This window comes from Molothrus aeneus, chromosome 12, assembly GCF_037042795.1.
Source record: "Molothrus aeneus isolate 106 chromosome 12, BPBGC_Maene_1.0, whole genome shotgun sequence".
In the NCBI taxonomy this organism is placed as follows: Eukaryota; Metazoa; Chordata; class Aves; order Passeriformes; family Icteridae; genus Molothrus; species Molothrus aeneus.
Window position 1 is genome coordinate 4,621,756 of NC_089657.1, and position 10,554 is coordinate 4,632,309.

Consider the following 10,554-nt stretch of genomic DNA (forward strand, 5'->3'; position numbering starts at 1 on the left):
TTATGCCTTTCTTTAAATGCCTGTTATTCAACAATTTATTAATAGTGAGCTTTTTTTTTAACAGAAGCCATTTAAATTTAGTTAGTTTATGGTGATTTCTTGTATCTTTTCAGCCAGGAGAAAAGTCTTAATAGCCTGGAAGACTATATTTATAAAACATATTTGTCTATTTAGCCTCATATATATCATCATTATGAGAGGACTAAAGTATTTTTTCTGACTTTTCTCTATACAGATATAACATGGTGGTGCATTAATAAATGTGTCTCCTCTGAAACAGACTTGCTGGCTATCACCAATCCATACAAAGTGTTTTGGCATTAAAAAAGTCCCTCACAGACTATTTAAGCTGTCCTCAGAGACCAAGGTCACAGCCAGAGACAAAAATCACAGCAAAGCAGTGCTTACCTTGGCTGACACACTATGGGGTTCAAGTGAAGCAGTCCCTCAGCCATCAGCTGCCAGATGTGACCCCACCCATGGTGGAACAGAGCACCTCAAGCTCTGGGCTGTGCACGGGGCTGAGCGGGCTCAAAGAAACATCACCTTGTCTGGGAAGGGTATCTACCATCTCCTGGGCAGAAAAGATAAGGGAGGAGAAGCAGTGTGGGGTCATTTAGCACCACACTCACCCCTGCAATCTTCTGACTCATGTGGATTTCATTTTGGTGCACAGGTGGGCCATGGTCTGGAGCAAAGCCTTGGCGTGGGCTGTATGTGATGAGCAGAAAAGCTCACTGGGTTTCAAAGATGCCCTTGGCTACTGCTCAGCATGTCTGAAATGTCCTGGTTGTGCAGTACATGGAGAGGAAGAGAGGAGGGCTGGGGGAGAAATGGGATCAGCTGGAGTGGTGTTTGGAATGAGCTGCACAGGACCATCAGTGGGAGCTCCAGCTCACAGTGTCACTGCCTTCACCCACATTGTTGGCTCCAGAGCATCCCCCAGGCAGGAGGGAGATCACCGCCTCACTTCTGATGGGTGTCTGAACATCATTCCTCTGGAACAGGCTGAACAGGAGGAAATGAGGGGTTTCACAAGGATGGGACAGCCCAGCTCCCTGCATTCCCACCAGAGGATTGTGAGAAAGGGTTTGGCTATAGAGATGGCTCTGAGTGCAGGCAGGGCCTTGGAGCAGAAGCATCTCACTCACCTCTTTGGGTTGTCCTCCTCCCTGCAGGACCTGATCAGCTTGCAGGTCATGGAGCTCCTGGCTCCTCCCCTGCTGTGGGTACCTAACAGAGAAGCTTCAAGGAGTCCTTTCTCTCCTTTTTATTTATCCACTGAGCATACTTTGCAGGAGCTAATTTATATTTGAGCAGCAGTGTGTATGAAGGTCCACACAAGGCAGCTCAGCCACCAGAAAAGTTAATGTGTGCTTTGCATTTGCTGTCTCTAATTACAGAAGGGAAGCAGTGGAGGTAGATCCATGGCTCTGCACGAGCCCCTTTGCCTATTTGAGAGCTAATTAAATATGTCTCCTGTATATAAAATATATCATCTCCAGATAACAGCATACTGTTAAATTCTTCATCTTATTAAAAGCTTGCATTAATGCTTTTCCAACATAAATTTTAACTGTGGACAGGTACTATTTGAGGAGCCTGACAATAGGACTGACCTAGATTAGGCTGACAGTGCCAAAAGATATATCACCTCTAGCTGTCTGGGGGAGAAGAAGGATGAGGAATACATTCCCCATTATTGCCTAATGCTGATGTGCCAGCATTATCTCCAGAAGCTCAGTGCTGCTTCTCCTTCTGCTCCCTTGGTGGGGTAGGTGGCTGTACCATGCTGAGGAATGATATTCTCTGCTTGCTGTCTCTTATTTCCCATCTTATAACTCAGCAGAAGGGAAATTTAATGGGGCATTGGGTAATGATTTTAAAGGCACTGATAAGTCCCTCTATAGTTTACAGAATTACAGGAGGAGTCAGATAATTCCAGGTGGTTGGGTTTGTGCAGTGGGTTCTGGCAGGCATTTGGGTCAGGGCTGTCTGTAGAGGGGTAGAAAGAAGCCTTTCTGTGCCAACACTCAAGCCTTCACCAAAAAATCCTTCTCTAAGGTTGCTTGGACTCTAGTCAAGGGGCAGTGATGGCAGTTTTAGAGTCCTCAGGGTGTTTCACCACATAGGGAACATTTTTTTTCTTTTAGCATATGTGCACAGAGCTGAGCAGAGATCTTTTCAAGGCATCCTTGTAAAAAAAGGAGACAGCAAGTGGGCTTATAAAAAAACCCTTTACTGTCACACAACTTCTAATGCAGAAAACAAGACTGCTGAAGAGCAGCAATATTTCTCACATGCATTACTGAATATTCAAGAGTTATGAAAATAGCTTTAAGAGTCTAAGAAAATAGAAATTCCAAATATTAATAGGAACTCTGCCATTGATTTTAGCACAGAGCTTGCACTGACACTGTGAGATTGCTCTGTGTTAGACACTTGATTGACATAGTGATGGCTCATTCAAAGTGTATGCAAAGTCAGTGCAACTGTATTAGGCTTTTCTCTTGACTTTGGGTTTTTTAACTTTTACCACTGACATCCCAAGGGCCATTGTATTGACAGAATAATACTTCTTTTGCAAAGCTGCTGTATGAGACATTTTCCATTTTGGGAAGGGGGAAGGGGAGACTTTTCACTGCTGTCCTCCTGTATGAAGAGCTCAAGACACAGAGATATGAGGTGCAGCTGCAGAATCTTCAGCCCATTAAATTCTTTTTGGACTTATGCCTACTAAAATTCAGTGAAACCCATTGTCAGCTCCCTCTACAAACCAGCACCTCTGAACGTGGGAGTTTATACATCCTGTGCTATGGACAATAAGGACAAGGATCAGTTTTGGAGCCACACCTCTGGGCTGTTTCCCAGAGCTGGCTCTAACCTCCTCAGCAGGAGAGAAGGAAATCAGCACTGTCACTTTCCAAAAGAGGACAAAACTGCTTTCCAGGACCAGAAAGCCATTTAGTATGTCCCCTCCCCAGCGAGGCCCCTGCTGAGAGGGACCCATCATTTCCCCAGGCAGTGAGCACAGGGTCCCTTAGTCATTGACCAAGATACCAGTGCAGGCAAAAGCGACCTACCCAGAGGGGAAAAAAATCCCATTGCCATCTGCTTGTGCTGTACAGATGAGTGAAATGTAAAAGAAAGGAAGAAAAAATGATGGAGGAAAAGCCTCTCTGGGGGAAAAGTTACTCCTCAAGCACAAGAATAATAAAGTAAAATTTATTGTATCTATGGATTCTGTCTGATAAAAAGAAAATTCAGTGCAAAGGGAAACTGAGGATTGGAAACTCAAGAAGTGGTGGGTCTTGGGATCACTTTCTCAGCAGTAGTAAATGGCTATAAATGCACTGGATTTGATACCAAACAAGAATATTTCAGGAATCTATCAAAAATTTCCAACAGAAACAGATGTTTCCACCTACTCAGAGATATGGACAAGAGTCTCAGTTACCCTAAATCCCTCTCATGCTCTTCTAAATATACACCCATCATATGCCCCTTAAAGTGTGAGAATGATGCAAGACCGACTTCACGTGCATGAAAATTTCATCCTGGATTTTTACAGGGAAAAGCATAATTTATCATTAAACTTTTTCCTAACAGTTACAGTGGCTGTGAAAACTCACCTCCTCATTTTGGAAGGTGCATGCAAAAAAACTGTCTAACTCAAGGCAGAAAAATAAAAAGTAACAATGAACCATTATAATCTGCTTGATCAGCTGCAGCACAGAAATAAAAAATGCTACCTCTTAAAAGAGTAGTTGGAATTATCTTGATTTTTACACAGAAATAAGTGACAACAACCTCCAGATAGCACCACTTCCCACCCGCATATTTAACTTGAAAGTCAAGGTTGAGTGAAAAAATATTGCTGCCTTGAAAGATAAATATATTACTTATATTAGCTATATCAGGAATATGTGCTAGAGTATAAATATTTAAATTCAGATTTGGAAACCATATATTTTGAAGAAACCTAGGCCAATAAATATTGGATTACAAATTCATATCCACAATTTTCTTAAAAAAAACCCTTATGATTTCTGTTTCAGTAAAATGGGTTGATAATAATTTATCTGTGTTGTACAAATGCTTTATTTGCACTCTGTTCTCCAAGCTAACATTTCCTAATGCCTTTTAACTACCAGAAGAAGTGAAAACATTGACCTAAAATATTTCCATTCAAATTTCCTAGATTAAATCATATGCTTTTAAAGCTCACTCTGTGATCAGGACTGTTCCTGCAGCACTCCAACCCAGCTAGTTGAGCAGCATGAAAAGCAATAGAGTTGTTTTAATAGTGCAGTGCTAGTTTGGGATAGATAAAACAGGAAGGTTTCACAGTCAGCAGCTTACAAAGCCCATTGCCAACAGAAAGATCCTCTTGAAAGGAGGATCTCTGCAAATTTTTAAAAATAAAGAAGTGGAAAGAAGAGATCATTTTACATAATTAGAGCAGAAAGGGCTTGAAATGTCTTAAAATATAAGACATGCGCCAGCCTGCAAAGAACACGAGCAAGGGGGAGGCATTTCCTTTGGCCTGCTCTTTCATTCTGACCTACTGTAAAGATTACTGCATTTAGCTCTAGGGCAGCTCTTATGGGTCATTTTTACCTACAAAATTATGCCTCCATAGCCTGGGGTCTCATATGGTCTGATGGTTCCTGCATTAATTACTGAAGAGCAGGTTCTTCCCTACTTGCTCAGATAAGCGGCTGTTGGTCTCTGATGGTGCAGGCTTTGCGTCAGAGGAGTTGTAGCTGTGTCATGGCAGGAGCTGGGAAATGATGAACCAGGAGAAAGAAAAGACTGAAAATTAACTTTTTTAAAAGCGCTAAAAGTTTAAAGTATGCAGATGATGTTTTTATAAAATTTAGGAAGAATACAGACTGCGGTCACATGGATTGCATGGAATGAAATCCTGGAGTGGTGCTAACAGTAAAACAGTGAAGGAAGAAAATTATCTGATTGTCCCATCCTGCAAATCAGCAGCTGCAATTGTTCATGTTGGGTGAGATCCCAGGGGCTGAAACATCATGTCATTGAGCCTTAGACTCCTGTCCTCTGCTGCTGGACCCCCATTTCAGCTCAGAAGGGAAGACAGCACCTCTGGGCAGGCATCTGAGGAATGCTGAAATCCTCCCAGCACAGCTGATGGTACAAAAAACAGCACATCACTCTGGATTTCAGGAGATTGCTGGGTTTAGTTGTTCTTTTTGGGTGGCTGCCCAAGAGAATTGATTGCCAGAGAGCAAAGGCTTGGGCTGACTGTGAATCAGGAGCTAATAAAATGTCCCAAGGGACAGGTGAAGGCATGCCAATTGTTTTTGAAAGTGTAGGCTTTTAAACATGACACGACTACCAAAAAAACCCCCAAAACACCAACCCAAGAAAAAAAGAGAAAAAATAAACTAGTGTTTGTCATAAAAAGAACATTAAAACACCTGATTTCAAGAGGAAAAAGAAAATAAGGGATTTTTTTCTGCAAAATCTGACTAGAAAACTATTCAGCATTTGAGCATCCACAATGCTGACTCAAGTAAGACTTTTTTTTCCTCTGGGAAAACATCATTATCTTTTACATTCCCCTCCTTTTCTTTGTAGAACTGACTGCTGTGACAATGCAGTGTAAGTCTTGTCCATTACTGGACCAGTGACTGTACCAAAGAAAATGCTGTGTACAGTTAGTGCCTTGATCCAAAGGGAAACATTGATGACAAAGGAGTTTAAAGAAGCCTTGGGATAAATTCAGTTTCACTAAGTTATATTACCACTCTTTCCACCAAGTTTACCTCAGCACTGATCACCCACACCATTCACAATGAGTGTGGCCATCATGTAAAATGAATTTTGACAGTTCATCTCTCTCTCTCTGGGACACAGCAGGCTGTGTTTCCAAATCCTCCCTTTTTTGGGAAGTTTTAGCACTTGTTCATTAATACTTGGCTTAAAGGGCAATTTGCTGCCCACTACTGTGTAGCCAGCATTTTAATAAATAATGCATACTGTGTAATGGGGACAATAAAGGCCAAGGTAAAAAATGTAAAACATTTTAATGGGATGTCTTGACGAAATCGTCCCATCACCTTCTCTGAATACTTTACTAATGATCTTTTAGCTTGGGGAGATTTTTTTTCATTAGGAAGAAGTTCATCATGTACTAATAATAGGCTGTTAATTGTTGAAGTAGCAAAGTTCAGATGTGTTATTCCAGCTTTTCTGACTGAGTAAATGCGTTTGTGTCACACCCCAAAAGGTTCAGGTGGGTGTAAGAGTTACATGCCTGGAATCCTCTGCAGCTCTGCCCTGTCTGGGACAACTTCAGCCTCCCAGCACCGGGGTGGATTCCAGTTTTCAGCAGTGGAATATGGAATAATGAAGTGAAATAATAGCATTAACCAATACCTAATTAACACACAATCTATTTAATTTCTAGCTCCACCATTAGGTTACTATTAAAGTATATTTAGTTGGCCTGTGTAAAACCACATTATGGCAGCTTCTCAGAGTCAGGCTATTCACAGGCCATTGGCAATGTTCATTTCTCTTCTCTTTAATGTCATAGATTTAACTTCATGAAGGTCTAGTGCAGGTTAGTGCAGAAGATGGACGATTACAGCCTAATAGGTTTTTTTCTTGGCCCTTCCAGAGGATGGGTTAGAAATTTGCACAGATTCAGAGCAGACATGTGTCTGTCTCCTCCTGGCCTTCCAAGCTGAGGGGGAGCTGCATTTTTAGGTAGGAGGAACTGGGATTTTGGACAGAGCTGTCTGTTTCTCTGCTGGGCACCAAAGCATTTCATATTTTTGTATACTCAGGCAGGTGAACATGGCCAGTGCCTGAAAGAAGACTATATCAAATGAAACACACAATATGTAAGATCTGCACATTCCCAGTTAAACTATTCCATCTGCCCCAAGCCTGGCTGTGGTCACAGGTATTATGGCCATCATTTGAGACCTTGGAGAGTCACAGCCCCATGTTCTTGCCTGCCAAGACACCCTGCAGTGATGGTCCATATCCTCAGTTGGTAACTTTAGTAAATCATTCAAAATACTGCCTAGCCCACAACATAAAGGACAGCTGTGATTTAGTAAGGCTGCAGAGCAGAGCTGTCTGTGTTACCTCAACCTAGAAAAGGATGAGTTTTCAACAGACCTCCTCAGGATATTTTAATTTGTGTAAGTGCATTCAAAGCATGAAAGCAGACGGACAATATGTGAATTATGAACTAATTGGGGGAAGATGGAAATGAGAAGGTAAATTTCATTTACATTATCTCCCTTTTTATGCTTGCTAAGGTCTAAGGTAAAGGCTCGGTCTCTTTCTGGTCCATAAAATATGGATTGCTATTTTCAAACTACATCAACACTGCTAATAGCCATTCCCATTAGTCAGCCGTATAATAGCATTATGATGCTATGAAATATTGACATGATAAAACAGTGTAGCCAGAGGTTACTGACAGTGCACACTCTGGTATTGACAAATAAATGCTGATTTTTAATGCACTCCTTTTGCCACCTTTCTACCTGGCTGACAATGTATAAAAAACATTTTTCCAGATCCTTCACTCACTACTGTTAATAACACCAGCTGATGGCAGAGGACCACTGAAATTAATGAGGCTATTCCCACTGATGTTTTTCAGGGTGGGTAGAAGATTCAGGAATTTGGTTAAAATGGGGCCAGCACAGCAGATTTTATATCCCAGCCAATGTAGTGAGAAAAAAATCCTGTTTGTGGAAGCAAAATGGGTGTGGAGGTTCAAGGAACCAACGAAGAGTTGCAAACTTGGTGGACAATATACAGCTTTTGGGAAATGTAAGCACAGAGAAACAATGAAGGGAGGACAAAGTGAAAGACCTGGTTGGTCCAGCACCTCTTGCACCCACGGGTCTTCTCTGGAAGGCAGCTGCCCTGTACTCTGTCTTCTTCAGCTGCTCCTTGGATATCTCCTTCAGCTACCTGCAAAGTCATCTTTGTGCAAAACAAATGTATTTAAACACACATGCAGCTACCCCAAGGGAGTCTTCGTTTGGGCATTTTTAAATATCAAAATCAATTCTATCATCCATTCAGTGCCTAATTTTATATCCTAAATCATATCTGCAGTAGTATTTATTTTGTTGGGTTTAGGCAAATTTCATGTAATATTTGACAATACAGAATAGAGGAGAGGGAGAAGCCTCTTTTCCAGAAATAATGGTTACTAGTCACATACCAGAATATATTCCAAAAACATTGAGCCTGAAATTATATATTTGATTTAAAACATGTCCTCTGTACCATTCATTAGTGTTCTCTCCACCTCTTGTTTTTAATTATAACCAATTTCACTGTGTTGATGCTTTCTTTGTAACCAAAACATGTCCACATAAAATTTCAGATGGGGCCATCTTTCTCTTTCAGTCATTTAAGCATTGTCTCCTCATTTGCAGCTTTGTGTCCCACCAGAATTTGGAATAAAGACTCTTGCTAGGCAGAAGTGCTTCACTCACTGATGTTTGCAGAGCAGTTGGATGTACCAAGGATCTAAGGTCCAGAGGATGTCTCCTGCATATATTCCTGCTTTCTTTATACCCAAGAGGAGCCCAGAACAGTTTTTTGTGTCTCCTGGAGGATGTAATATTGGTAACTTTAGTAAATCATTCAAAATACTGCCTAGCCCACAACATGAGTGAGTCTGCTGGACTCACTCCTCTCCTCCCAGGGCTCCACCCTCTCATTCTTCCAACCCATCTGGTTTAATGATGACTGATTTCCACTGCACATAAATCACCAGCTCCCCCTTGTTTTCCTTATTCTGTGGTACATACCTCCTTATCTGTTCCTGTAACCAGCTGTCCTTCCTTTGATGGTTTCTTCCAGAGCTGCTACACAAATCCCCAGACCATATAAATCCCATCCTGTGGAAATGCGGTGGTTTTGCCACCGGGGTGTCCAGCCCACTCCTGAGATGACAGAACTTGAGGAAGGGTCTGTAACAAGCCCTGGCTTTGATGTTGTCTTCCCACACACTCTGTCGCCTCGTGTCTGAGGCTGTTTGTCCCACAGGAGGGTACAGCAAGGGCAGCCTGAGGAGAGCTTGTCTGGTGGGGCTCATTCCAGGAAGATTCGTGTTTCTGGTCTCCATTATCTGCAGGAGTCAAACAGAGGACATGTCAGAGCAAGCTGCTGGGGAGTGCTGAGCTAGGGAGAACACAGCTGCCTCTGAACAAACACAGCTCCTGTGTGCCTTTAACAGCTTACACTTCACAGGCAAGGTCTGGCTAAGACAGGAAATTTCCCCAGCAGAGGCTGTAGCCCCTACCTGCACCACAGACCACACAGGGGATGAGAGCAGCTCTGGGTGAAGAACAGAGGGAGGCAAGGATGGGGTCACAGCTCCCCTCCTGCCTCCTGGCACTGCTGGGACAGTGACATCTCCTCTTCCTTCCCACCAACGTGTGACACATCCTCTTGCTTAAGGTACAAAGTGTAGCTCTGAGGTACAGAGGCACAAGGATGCTCTGAACTGCTGTACAATAAAAACAAGGGTGAACAAGAGAAATAGGAGCAATTCAGAGTTTGCAACTGTGCCTACTGTAGTGCCACAGGGCTGACAGAAATCCTGGAGGAAGCTTACATCCCTGCTAATCCCAACTGCTTTCTCTGGTCTTACTCAGGAGACAGCTCATGAGAACAGGCACTCAAAACCAGAACTTCCTGTAAGATTTAACATTTCCAGATTTTAGCACAGGTTTGAAACCTTGCTCAGACTAGGACAGGATGCCTGGAATATGCTCTCCTGAGTTAGCCCATTCTCTGCTCATCTGACTCCTTACTTGAGCACTGCCTAATAGCCATGAAGTAGGAGAGAGCATCCCAAGTTTTGTGCTACACTGCTGAACTGGTGGGTGAAGCATGAGCAATTAAAAATGCAGTCAGAAATAAGTTTTCAGTCGCAATAGATAAGATAAATGATATGCAAAGCAGCTACTTGTCCTTAATATTTACCTTGGTTTAGAAGCTGATGGCAACTCTCCAAAGAAATAAGTTTAAACTGAACACTGAACTCAGTTTAATTAGTTTTAAGGTATTGACACCACAGCAAGAACCATCAGACAAAAGTTCAGTGCTGGATCAAACATATGGCTTTATCTGTGTCCAATGTGAAGCTTTTGCTGCCTAAATCTGAAAACTTCTTATCACTTAATGGCTTGGCTCAAAAGAAAGCTGATTTGGGATGGTAAGTGGATTGACTGACCAGTTTGTGTTTTAAGACTAATCCACATGTGCTGTACTTCACAGTGCTCCTTGGTGAACTACTCACCTTGTTCTGAAGCTTTCAGTATAAGCTATCTTCTGTGACAAGTGCAGGGAGATGCAGTGAAGAGTTAAAAGTGAATCTCCTGCCTCTTTGAACTGTTTTCTCAGTACTTCATGTACACAGATACACTTTTGATGTGTTAACTAGAAAATCTGACTGAAAAAGAACAAAGCAGCTGTCACTGAAAGGAAGACACTGACGAAGAACCACACAGCCTTTTATTGAAGAACTGTCAA